General features: G+C 35.6%; 1 pseudogene; it reads left to right on the top strand.

Moving 5' to 3' along the window:
* Window positions 1-1,722: 1,722 nt before the first annotated feature.
* Window positions 1,723-8,223, top strand: LOC110210856 (mitochondrial import receptor subunit TOM20 homolog pseudogene; annotated as a pseudogene).
* Window positions 8,224-13,251: the final 5,028 nt, after the last annotated feature.

Here is a 13,251-nt window from a genome sequence, read left to right on the forward strand (position 1 = left end):
CTTTTTAGTGGAAAACCATAACTTTCTTGTAACTATCCATTCAATCCAGACAGATGGAACTACAAGGTAGGGGAGTAAAAATCACATTTTGCAATGGCCCCAGGCATATGGTTTAAAACAAAGCAGTCTGATTATAGTTGCTGTGACTCCCAAAACAGGCACAATTCTATAAAAAGTCATTATGATTACCAAAAACATTATATACTGTTTATCTGTGTGTATACATATATGTATGTATATATATATATATGTATATACTATGAATGTATATGTATACACATATGTAGTCAATAGTCAATATTTGCCTGTTTAACTTTCATGACTTCAAGTATTCCAGTGATTTTATTAGTAACATCATTTTAACTTTCTCATTAGAAGCTACACACATGTGTGGCTATGTGTAGTAGAGGGGAAGGAGAAGGAGAAGGAGGGGAGTGAGGGGAGAGGGGAAAGAGGGTGGGCACAGAGCGAGAGAGCGAGAGAGAAGCGAGAGAGAAAGAGAGAGAGAGAGAGAGAGAGAGAGAGAGAGAGAGAAGAGAGAGAGAGAGAGAGAGAGAGAGAGAGAGAGAGAGAGAGATGACATGATAATCAAGTTTATATCTGCAAAAAAAAGGAAGACAGTATTCATCAAAGTGTTCATGAATCCCCTCCAGAAAGTGTTAAAGTAACCTCTGAAGTGCCAAATAAGGGAATTTAAATAAAAATGGAAAAGTGGCTAAATTTGTGTGTTAATAAGATGTTGGTCAAACCACCCGAAAGCTACACCTGCTTCACCCACTGCTCCATGGTGTTGGACTCCTGACAACCAGCCTGCCCCCAATAGCATGGGCACCACACTGTGCTGGTTCTGAAGAGCTGTCCTATCCTTACAGTGGGGAGTGTGTGGGTGGGGACTCACTCTGAGGCACGCGCTTTTTATCAGGGAACAGTTCATTCATGACGTCCAGAGGGAGATTAGAGGTGGCAAGTGTTGCTCTTTTCCCCTTTTTACCTCTGGGTTCTTCTGATAGGCAGCTCCTGCCCCTTCCCATCCCATCCTACTTTGCCTCTTCTCTCCCCTTTATTTTATGGATTATTTCATGGTCACTGCATTATGAAAAGTGCATATTATCAGAATTAATGTTTTGTGATTAAAGAATTATATGCAGAAAAGCTTATTTTCAGCAATCTCTAGTGAAAGATTATAGTCTTTGGTGCTTGTGGGAACCTAACCTCCTATTTCCCGTAGGTTAAATGTCACAACATTTGAGTTTTTTACTTTTGCTCCATTTTCTAGGAAAGTTACCCCAGTGAAAGTTAAGGATTGACTGTGAGACATATAGGTGTGTTTGTGTGTGTATATATGTATGTGAGATATATGTATATCTCATCTACATATATGTATATCTCACATACACACAATCTCTAATTGAAATCCTATGGACTCTGAAATCAGTTATCTTGATGCTATTTTTCCATGTGGTCATATCACTTCCCATCAGTCAGCACTTATTAAGCACCTATCATTCACTCTCTGCCAACTGCTTGGGTTACAAAGACAAAAAGAAAAAAATGTCTGAACCATATGAAGTTTCTTTGATCATACAAACTCGATTGCTCTTTGTCCCCTGAATATGCCCTTTGCACTCTTAGCTCCATGTCTGCTTAGAGTAGTCCCTAGGTCTAGAATTTCCCTCCCACCTTTGACTTGAATTCTCAATGGGTCTGAAAAACTCAATTTAAATGACTTCTCTGGAAGCCTTCCTTGATTCCCCTAGTTCAGGACTCACAGAGAATTTTGTGTTACAGCTCTTTGATGTAGTTGTCATGTTACATTGTGTAGCAAAGCTTTCTTGGGATCTGATACTTAAAGGTGAGAAGGACCTTAGAACTCAAGTTCCTTCCCTCCATCCTTTCATTTTAAAGGAACTAAGACGCAAAGTCGTGAAGTGACTTGCCCAAGAATATTAGTAGCAGAGCTCATACACAAACCAAAAGGCCTTTGACTACAAATCTAGCACTTTCCACTATATTAATAAGCAGATTCCTCTTTGATAGAATACTTAAAGCAGAATCTGGATACCTACTTCTCAAAATATTATATAAATTGTTACTGTTAAAGGAAGGGTAGATTTAAAGTCCTCTGGAATCCTTTCTACGTAGCAGGTTCTAAGATTCTCTAAATATTTGTTGAAAGAATGATTGAAATGAAATCTGTAAAAATATTAATCTTGAAGAAATTTAAAATTGAAAGGGTTGTTATGAGTCATATGCCAAAAACATGTGATCCAAAGTGCTTCTTTTATAATTCCATTATGTAAAATTATTCAGTAAATGTGATACTTACAATATTTCAACATTACATGACATTGAATTTCTAATTAGATTTCTTAAAAGGAGGAGGAGGAAGAAAAAAAGAGGAAAAGAAAAGGAAGAGGAGAAAGAGAATGTAAAAGAGGAGAAAAGAAGAAGATTGTGAAATAATTGTATTCTTGATATCACCAAAATTATTTATTTCAAGTGACTAACAATAGTGTTAAGAAAATCTTATTCTATGGTCCATACTCATTGCAATTATTTTCCTATCCTTAAGTCATGCTAGGAGTGATTTAAGGAACATAAAAGGATAGCTGCTATGATGTCAGAGGAAGTTATTTGTTACATTCTGCTCAATCTATAACTTTTATTATTCATTAGAATTGAATATTCTCTTATCTTAAGTCATTAGGGAATAATACAAAAGAGAGCCAATTGAAGTACAACTAATTGGTACAGTATACCTGAGATAGATGTATGTTCCTTTCTACAGCCATTCAATAATTGCCAGAAAGATCTATTGCATCTAACCTCTCTAAAATTTTATTCAGGTCCTTAATCTGAATTCTTTCTAAGTGGATATTAGAATTCATAGAGAAGGATTTTTTTTCTTTTTATAGTAATGCAGTTTTTGTTCCTGGATTGATTGTTTCCTTTATGCTTAAAGAGGACCAAAATCACAACATAATGTTGAGTCAATGTACAGTGTGTCCAACTGTGGCTGATTAGACAAGTATGAACTTGGAAGGCGCTGGAACAGGTCAAGCACAAATAACCTATTTAACATTTTGGATGGAGATGTCTCTTAATTTGCACATCTCATGTTTCTTTTGAGCTGCTGAAATTCAGTTTCCCTCATAGAGTATGGAACTTTCATTTGACGTGGGCATGCCATGCTGTCCTGTCCTGTCCCAGTGTTTTCTGTGTCTCACAATCTATATTAAAGTTCTTCAGAGAGACCTTTAAAGTGTCCTTTTTGTTTCTTCTTCTGACCTCTGTCTTAGTGCTTGCCATGTGTGAATTCTAAGCAAAGTATTTATCTAGGTAAACATACATTTGGCATTCAAACAACATGGCTAGCTAATAAGAGTTGCCCTCTCTGCAGTAGAGTTTTAATGTGTGGCAGTTCAGTCCTTTCTTGAAAGGACCTCAATGTCCCATCTGTTATCTTTCCATATGATCTTCAGAATCTTCCTAAGATAATTGCAGTGATATAAGCTAAAGGATCTTAATGAAATATTTCTGATTTTCTCATAGAATGTAATTACTATGAGTTTAGAATCTCATTTTTTGTCTTTTTATCCTTAGCACCTAGTGCAATACTTTACACATGTTACTTTACATATACTTGGAATTTTATAAATATTTCTTGAATTGAAAGTTTTGATGAAATAGTGAATTTGCAACTTTTCAACAAGCTTATAAGCAACTATTCTAAATTGGCAGGGCATAAACTTTTCTCTGGCATAGAAAGCTCACTAGCAGTTAGGCAAAGAACAGAACACTTCTGTGATAGTCAAGGGGAAAATAGTTGTCTGGTGTCATTAAAGGTCAGATATGACTACTGACAGGGTAGTGAGGATGGTTGAATTGGTTTGCAATGGACCATTTTAATTAAATAGATTCTACAATTTTATTTCTGTCTCTAATTACAAAAGTACCACATGGCTAATATGAGTTTTTTGTTTGTTTGTTTTACTCAGACTATGTCAATTGTGCATTTTAAAAATATTTATTATGCCAAAATTTACACCCTTTGAAGTAATTGATTCTTGTCCCCTCTCCATCAAGGTGTTCTTCAGTTGTGCAATGGATATGCACAAACAGAAACAGAAGCAATAGTAGAATTCAGGAGGCTTGAAATTATTACTTCAGCTTAAGGATGCCTATAGAGAGGCATTTCACATGTAAGTACAATTCCTATTTCTCCCTTCATCTTAGAATACGTAACGTGGAAAGCAGTTACAGCTGTTTCTGCTCCTAGTAGTGGTCATTCTGCAGATATGCATTGTGCATATCTACTTATATTACTGCTCTGGTGAGGACAAGGCAGCTATAATAACCTGGAAACTATATAGACATGGTTTGTCCAAGTTTCCTTTAACTCTATCAGTAGTGTGAGTGCAAAACTAATTTCAAAACAGACTTTTTTCAATTTCACTTTGTTCACAGTTTCTATATCTTCCTGCTATTTATGCTTTAGTAATTCAAACAATAGAAATGTCCAGGTGAAAATGTCATTAAATATTTCACAATTAAAAAAAATTCTCCAGGATGGTGTTAACTTTGTTAGTAAATTAATAATGCATTATTTAGTCAATGATACAGTAATTAATGAAATATTATTTATGTTGTAACTCTAAAGTCTCCAATTTGTGTATTTAAATGAGAGGCTACAGTATACTTTAACAACTAGTAGGTTATTTGTGGAATGGAAAAGCTTAAAAATTCATATTTCTTTTAGTGAAATTATTAATGTATCTTACTGGGAAATATGAAGACTATTTTAATATAATGTCAAACAGAACTATCTAAAATGCTGAATCATCACTGGAAATAAACCTGCCCAGTTTTGAAGGGATGTTTTATTGAATACATTATGGTTATCTCATTGAATATAGAAAACCTGGTGCATAGGACCTTTAGGTGTGAACATCTGAATTAAAAAGATATGGAAATGTGTGAGGAAAATATATATTCAGGAGTCAGTTAAGGCCATTGAGTTGATACGAGGGAAGAAAAATTAAAATGTTTAAGTTAGATATTCTTTGCAAAAGCTAATGTTATTAAGATCTACTTCATAGTTTCATGTTAAATTTCTTTTCTACAAGTGTAAATATTCATAGCTGAAATTACAGGACCATTGGTGAACCTATGAGCTATTTTAATGTTTGTAGTTTCTGTAACATTTAATTACAAAAGGGCAAAGCAGATTATCATACAGAGTAGAAATGTATTATATCTTTGACTTCATACATTTTTAACCAAGTTTGGGCCAAATAGCTTCTTTAACTTCAATTTCTATGTAGCCACTAAGAAGACACAAATTCATTTACTTAACATAACTTAAAACATTACTTATACAATAATTGCTACAAATATTTCATGTCTACTAGATGTAAGAGTAGCTTGAGGTAAAATATACATACATACATATATATATGTGTGTGTATATATATACATATATATATACACACACACACATATATATACACCTATATATGTGTATGTGCTCATGAGCACATATAAGTATATATGTATGTATATAAGTATATGTGTATGTGCATATATGTATGTGTGTATATAATATACATGTGTATATATACATATACACAAATAACAATGAATAATTCCTGTTTAGTTCCTAGTGATTGCAACTTCTACAAAGATCAATGGTGGCTGAGATTCAGGTGAATGGACTTGTCCTTAGAGGTCCCTCTTCATACTGACCTAAAAGTGAGAGTAACAGAGAGTTACTTGGTTTCTGTTCCCTTTCATGTTTTTGCTTGGATATTTCTTCCGGAATCCTGAGAGGGTTTGAGGGGGTGGGGTAAGATTGGGAAGTTTTTTATCTTTGCTCACCAAATAATTGGTCTATGATAACTTTGAACAATAGTATACAAAAGAGGTAGACAGTTTTCTGAAAGGCAAATGACTAGGAAAGTTTTCTTAGACCAAGAGATGACAATGACTAAGGCATTAATATATTTCTTCAAGAAAAATATGAAATGAGTAAATATGCAAACATACTTTGCTTCAAAAAGGAGTTCATAGAAAATGGTCGTGAATTTTAATCTCCTATGTAGAGAAGTGCATTTGGAGCTGGGAAAGGAATTTCTAGGCAACATTATCCTAAAATTTTGTCTTTTAGCCAGAAAAAAAGGGCTTTTTCCTGAGCAGTATTAACTTAGGACTCAGGAGTGACTTCAAGTTGTAGAGTTTGCAAGAACAGAAATTTGCAAATCAGATTTTCTAGAACAAGTTCTGAATAGTGCATCCATAAACTTAAAAACTATAACTTCTGGTAACTTTATTTCAAAAAGGAATTTAGCTGCATGGTAGATAGAATGCCTGCCCTGGAGTCAGGAAGACCTGAGTTCAAATCTAGCTCCAGACACTTACTAGCTGTGTGATTCTGGGCAAGTCACTTAATCCTATTTGCCTTATTTGTAAAATGAGCTGGAGAAGAAAATAGCAAACCATTCCAATATCTTTGCCAAGAAAACCTTAAATATAGTCACAGAGAGTCAGACAAAACTGAAATGACTCAACAATAACAAAACTATATTTCAGAATAATTTATTTTCTTTGTAATCTTATGTACTTTATTTCATCTGTTTTAAAGTTTTATTCTGATGGTCACTGGACCATCAGAGAGGTCTATGACTCAAATAAGGTTAAGAATTCTTTCTAGAGAGAGATCCTGATTAGGTTGAAGGATCAGGGAAGGAGAACAATGACTCCCAGAAGCAGGGGTCCTGGTCCTTGTTATTCCTCACTGTTTCAATGGGTTTTTGTATTGTGTTTGTATGTTTATTTTTGGCAATACAGGATAGTGGAATGAGGTATTGTTTATTCAGTAACCTCAAAATATTTGTCTTCCAGAAAAGAAATTTATGGGCTATTTGGTGGTGCTTTATGTGTTTTGTGTATCTATTCATGAGTATCTATGAGTCCTTTAATCTTTTGCATTATCGACAGAGTAAACTAAAAGATCCCATTCCTCAAATGCATTTATTACCTTGAATGCTTGTGTGGGTGCTGGCATCTTTTGACTAAATTTGAAAAACAGGAACTATACCTAAGCTATATGTGGAAGGTTTTCTAGAGTAAACAAGAGGTAGGGGAGAGAGGGAGGGAGAGAGAGAGAGAGAGAGAGAGAGAGAGAGAGAGAGAGAGAGAGAGAGAGAGAGAGAGAGACAGAGAGAGAGAGAGAGAGAGAGAGAGAGAGAGAGAGAGAGAGAGGAGAGAGAGAGAGATTATCCCCTTGGTTAGCTTCTATCTGTGAAAGTTCAAAGGCTTGAAGAGCAGGGTTGAGGGGCTATGAGACAGACCTTAATTTTTCAAGATAATGTATTATTGAATGAACAATTATTTGTAAATGGATAGTTGTAGTGAGATAGCCTTGTATTATAAACATAAACCAAAAGCAACTTCTGAGTTTGAAACTCTTGGTCTCATGAAAAAGAGTCTGAAGATAAGAATCAGAAAAATGATGTCTACCAGTTGCTAGCTATGTCACCAAAGACAAACCACACGAGTTCCCAAGGTCTCAATCTCCTCTTGAAAATCTCTACCTTCCTATCATATCTGTATCTAATAAGCAACATATGAAACTGCATTAGAAGGATAAAATACGTCGTTTCCCACTCCCCAACCCCCTCTAGCTCTCTCTGCCCTCGATAGGATCTGAGTGAGCCGACTCTCCAGGCTTGGGAGTCAGCAGGGGTCAGTGCCACTACTGCTATCCCCATCGCGGGCAGGAGATGAAAACATAGCAAGCTGGAGTGGTGCAATCGCCACCGGTGTGTGCGGGAAGCTCTTCATCTGCTACTGTATTTACTTTGACCACAAGAGACGGAGCGACCCCAAATTCAAGAACAGGCTCTGAGAGTGAAGCAGGAAAACAGAAGCTCGCTAAAGACAGAGCTGGGCTTTCCAAGTTACCTGATCTGAAAGATGCAGAAACTGTTCAAGTCTTCTTTGAAGAAATACAGCTTGGTGAGGAATTACTAGCCCAAGGTGAATATAAAAAGGGTGTTTACCACTTGACAAATGTCATTGCTATCTGTGGGCAGCCACAGCAGTTATTGCAAGTTTCACAGCAAACTTCTATCATCAGTGTTCCAGATACTTCTGACTAAGCTGCCAACAAAGAGCTGGAGAACTGTGAGTGTATAGAACTTGACTGAAGATGATGTCGAATAAGAAACATGTCAACATAATAAAATCTTAATAATTTTAATTAAAAAGATAAAATATGGAAAATAAAATACTGTTATCAAAGTATTCTATATATAATAATGGTATTCATATGAAATGTCACTTTTGCAAGTATTCTTTTTGTTGATGTAAAAGAATTCTTGAAATTTGTGGTGCTATATGAGTGCCATAGGCCCTTTTGAGTATTAAAATGAACTGATTCAGTCAGTGAAATTGTATATTGAACAATAGCTATAACACTGACACAATTCTCAAATACTGACAATATACCACATTCTTTGATCCTTTTCCCTTGGCTCCTATGAGAAAGACAGAAACAATTCCACTGGTGCAACAAAAAAGATTTCTCTTTTGAAATGACAGTATAGACAGAGGCTTTGATCTTGGTATCTAGACAGGACAAGATTATCATATTTCATGCACTTCTGTACCTGCATAAACTAGAGAAGGATGGAAATTCATTGCCTTTACATAAATTCCAACTGGAATAAAATAGAAAGCTATAGAATTCTTTTACCATGAATAATAATGAGTCCTTAGCATTGAGACTAGAGCATAGCACTGGGACTTTACAACCTAAACGTACTGTAAAATGTACTAGCACATCATATTTGCAGTTCTTGATTCATGGACACTAAGGATTTAATGCACCAGAATCCTTTCAAAATTACTGCATGTGTAGCAGTGCTCTCTTTTCAACAAAATAGGTAATTATTATTGCCAAAGATTATTCTTAACTCCTTTCTATATACTCACCAGCCCTCTTGGATCAAGGAAATTATCAGACCATCTTGCATTTGAATGATAAGTTCATTTATCAATTGTTTTAAAAGATATAATAGTTTATAGTTAGCATTTATAATGGTTAAGATTGGCAGAGTACTTACAGATGTTAATATATTTATAGGACCAGAGAACAGAAAGGGACTTTAGAGATCATTTTACAGATGAGAAAAATAATGCAAAGGAAAGGAAGTGTCTTGCCCAAGGGTAACATATATAGTAAGTAGCAGAAAAATTATTTGAATCCAACTCCTTTGACTCAGTTGCCCATACTCATTCCATTGTGTCATTTCATTACATGGGAAACATCAATCTGTACAATTTTGTCTAATATGGTATACCATGCTGCATTGACTATTGCCTCTGATATTTACTGAAATAGATCCTAGGTGCCAGAACAGCCTTCACTTATAGGAGGCCATATTATAGCCTCCAATTTCTGAGGCAGAACAACAGTTCTCTATGTGTGTGTGTGCATGTGTATGTGTGTGTCTGTGTGCCTGTGTATGTGCACACATGCATTATGTGTTGTGATGAGCCTCTTTGGTAGTCTTCGGAAGCCTATGCACGTCTTCTCAGAATAATGTTTTTAAATGAATAAAATAAAATACATAGGATTACAAAGGAAACCAATTATATACAAATTTAGTTATAAAAATATTCCCATTAAGTTTGTGAATGCCCTGAAATATATCCACAGGACTTGAAAATGGGAGGATTCCAGATAATAAATACCTGATGTAGATGAAAGTCTTGCTTCAGTGGTAAATAGTCATCTTACAAAGTACCATTTTATTAGCTGTTTTATTAATGGACTATTAAGTAAATAATTTCTTGATTCTTCAGAACACCTTTGATACTTGGGTTTAAATATATAAATGTGGCTAAATGAATTCAAATACATATTGGTAGAAGAAGAAAGGCAGTACCATTCTGTCTTGAGAGAGATTGAAAATACAGATTATGAAGCCTCAAAATGCTTCACAATTCAATGGAAACTACATGCAACACATTCTTTCCAAATTTAATCAGCCTTCAGACACATATTTCAAGGTAACCATCATATTCTAATTTCAGTGATTGGTATTTCTAAGCATGTTCTTCTTCATCTTTAAAGCTTCCAAGTAAATTCATTACGAGAGAAGGTTAGCTTTTGAAAATGAACTCAAATTAGCATACCCTAATAGGGATCTAATGATGATGAAATCATAATATTTATGTAAGGTAATTCAGCATACTTGATAAAGGAGTGGCCCTGGAGTCAGGTAGACCTGGGTTCAAGTTCTGTCTTTGATATCTAAAGGCCATGTGCCCTAAGAAAACTCACAGTGCCTCAGGAACGTCTCTAAGAATACAAATTAGAAAAACCTTGCTAATTTGCATTGGGAAGAGTTCCCACAACAGGAGTTCCTCTCCCATTGATGAAATCACAGATCTAAATGCAACAACAAAATTCTCTATATGGAGGTAAGGAAAAGAAAAAATCTCAACTTTAAGGTATTTCATAGAATTTCAGTAAATAATGTGTAAGATGTTAATCTTGTCAAGGTGAATCAAAATTATAGTGCATTCAACAAATTTAAACAACTATGTCAGCCCTCTAAGATTTCCCTTTTAGGAAGTTGGAGCACATCTAGGGAAAACAACCAGGAAGGTAAAAGTACACAATGCCATATTCACTGAAAGGGATAGGGACCTTATGCTCAGAAAGAATGGAATATGATGCTTATCTTCAACTCCTTGAAGTATTGACAGTTTGGAGTGAGACTGACCATGTTTTTTTCCTGCTCTTCAAGCAATGAATGAGGGGAAGCTGATTCAGTTTGATATAAGAAAAAAACTCTTAACTATTAGCACTATCCAGCATTGTAAGGACTGTCTCAGGCAATAATAAGTTCTCTCCATCATTTGCAGCCATCATATTCAAGCCAATAATCTTTTTATTAAGGAAATAGAGGGAAATTATGGCCAGGTATCATTTAGATTCCACTAGCTCCTTACAAATGCTGAGATTTGAGGATTTTATTTTAAAATGGTCACTTACTCAAGTGTGTTTGTAGTTCTGCTGTGTAGTTACAATTGTAGTTTTTATTCCATTAAGGATTTTACTTATGTATATATTTGAAAATGTTACATGATAAAATGTATAAGCTATTCTCTTTATCCAGGTTTTTTTTATGATTTAATAGTGCAATAAATAATAGCCCAAATTATACAGACCTTAAGGTACTTTTGCATACATTATCCAGATTCTAAAGAATAAAGAATGTATTTTGCAGAACTAGAGATAACAATTAGAATACTTTATAAATGACAAAAAAATAATCATAATAGCTCAGATTTACAGCAGTACTTTGTTCTTTCTTCACCATAGTCCCCTGAAGTAGGTAAGGAAAGAATAATTTCTTCCATTTTTACATATAAGAAAATGCCTTAGAGAGATTAGCTTAGTTGCCAAATGTTTCATTGCTAGCAAGAATCCAAGCCAGAACTTGAACTCAGTGCTCATGATTACCACTTCCATTGTCTTCCTACACCAGAGGGGTCAGACACATGGCACATAGATCACATGTGGCCCACAATATTCCCAAAGCCAACAAGAAACACATTAAAATGTAATTGGTAGAGAGTCCATCCAGGAACCAAGATGGTGGAATAAGCAGTAAATCACCACAACTTTCCCATATTCACCTCCAAATAACCATAAAATAGCTCCCCAAAACAAATTCTGGAATAGTAAAACCAGTGAAAAGATATGGTGAAACAATCTTTGAGCCAGAGAAACTTGGAAGATCAGTGGGAAAGGTCTGTCTCACTAAGGCAAAAGGGAGTGCAGTACAGGACAAGAAATGTCCCAGCAAGCCAGCAGCAACCCCCCACCTCAGCAAACCAGTGGTAGATCTTGAGTCCCAGTGTAGTAAAGCAGAAAACACCAACACCTCAGCATAGGCGGGGGAATGGGCAGACTCCAGCTCTGATAACCGACATCGGTATACCACCAGGCAAACAGGTAGACATCAGTCCTATGGGGACCTGAGCAAACATGCAGCCATGACAGTGGCCAGACCACCACATGCTTCAGTATATTACCAGGAAATGAAGAAACACCCCACTGGTCTCAGCAAAAGTCAGACACCAGCACTAGGACCCCAGGTCAACACCAAGTAAACTGGCAGACCCTACAACCTCCAGCAGTGTCAGCCACCTCCAACCCCCTCAGCACAGCACCAGATACAAAGGTCCCCCATGGGCCTCTAGGCAACATCAGTGCAGCATCAGGCAGGGCCTGCAGGCCCTAGCACAAAAAGCCTGAGACGGTGCTCTTTCACCCCAGGATCAAATCTCAAATTTAAAAGAAAGGAAAAAGACCAAAAAAAGATGAGCAAAAACAATAAAAAAAAAAAAGAATCTGGCCATGGAAAGTTATCATGGTGACAGTCTTGTGATCAAACACCTGATGGCAAAACCCCAAAGAAAAACAGGAAGCAGTCTCAAGCTCAGAAAGAACTCATGGAAGAACTCAAAAAGAGATTAAAAATCATATAAGAGAGATAGAAGGAGAAAATGGTAAAAGAGTGATGCAATAGAATTGTGAAAAAGGAGTCAACACCTTGGAAAAAGAAAACAGTTGTTTAAAAAGTAGAATTGGCCAAATGGAAAGGGAGATACAAAAATCCACTGAAGGAAACAACTCCTTAAAAAGTACAATTTCCCAAACCGAATAGAAAGTAGGAAAGCTAATTGAGGAAAACCACTACTTAAAACTTAGAATTGGGCAACTGGAAGCTAAGGACTCTATGAGACATCAAGAAAAGAAACAAACAAATTCAAAAGAATGAAAAAAAATAGAAGAAAATATAAAATACCTCACAGGAAAAACAACTAACCTGGAAAATAGATCCAGGAGAGACAATATCAGAATCATTGGACTACCTGAAAGTCATAATCAAAAGGAGGACCTGGACAGTATCTTTCAAGAAATTGTCAAGGAAAACTGCCCTGATATCCTGGAAGCACAGGACAAAATAGGCATTGAAAGAATCCAACAATCACCTCAGGAAAGAAATCACCACCAATGAAGAAGAAATTATAGCAATCATTAGGAAATATTTTGCCTAATTATGTGCCAATGAATCTGACCAGCTAAGTGAAATTGATGAATATTTATAAAATTTTAAATTACCCAGATTAATAGATCAGGAAATAGAATGCCTAAATTATTACATTTTA

The sequence above is a fragment of the Phascolarctos cinereus genome, unplaced genomic scaffold, assembly GCF_003287225.1.
Source record: "Phascolarctos cinereus isolate Bilbo 61053 unplaced genomic scaffold, phaCin_HiC Scaffold_726;HRSCAF=1367, whole genome shotgun sequence".
NCBI lineage: Eukaryota > Metazoa > Chordata > Mammalia > Diprotodontia > Phascolarctidae > Phascolarctos > Phascolarctos cinereus.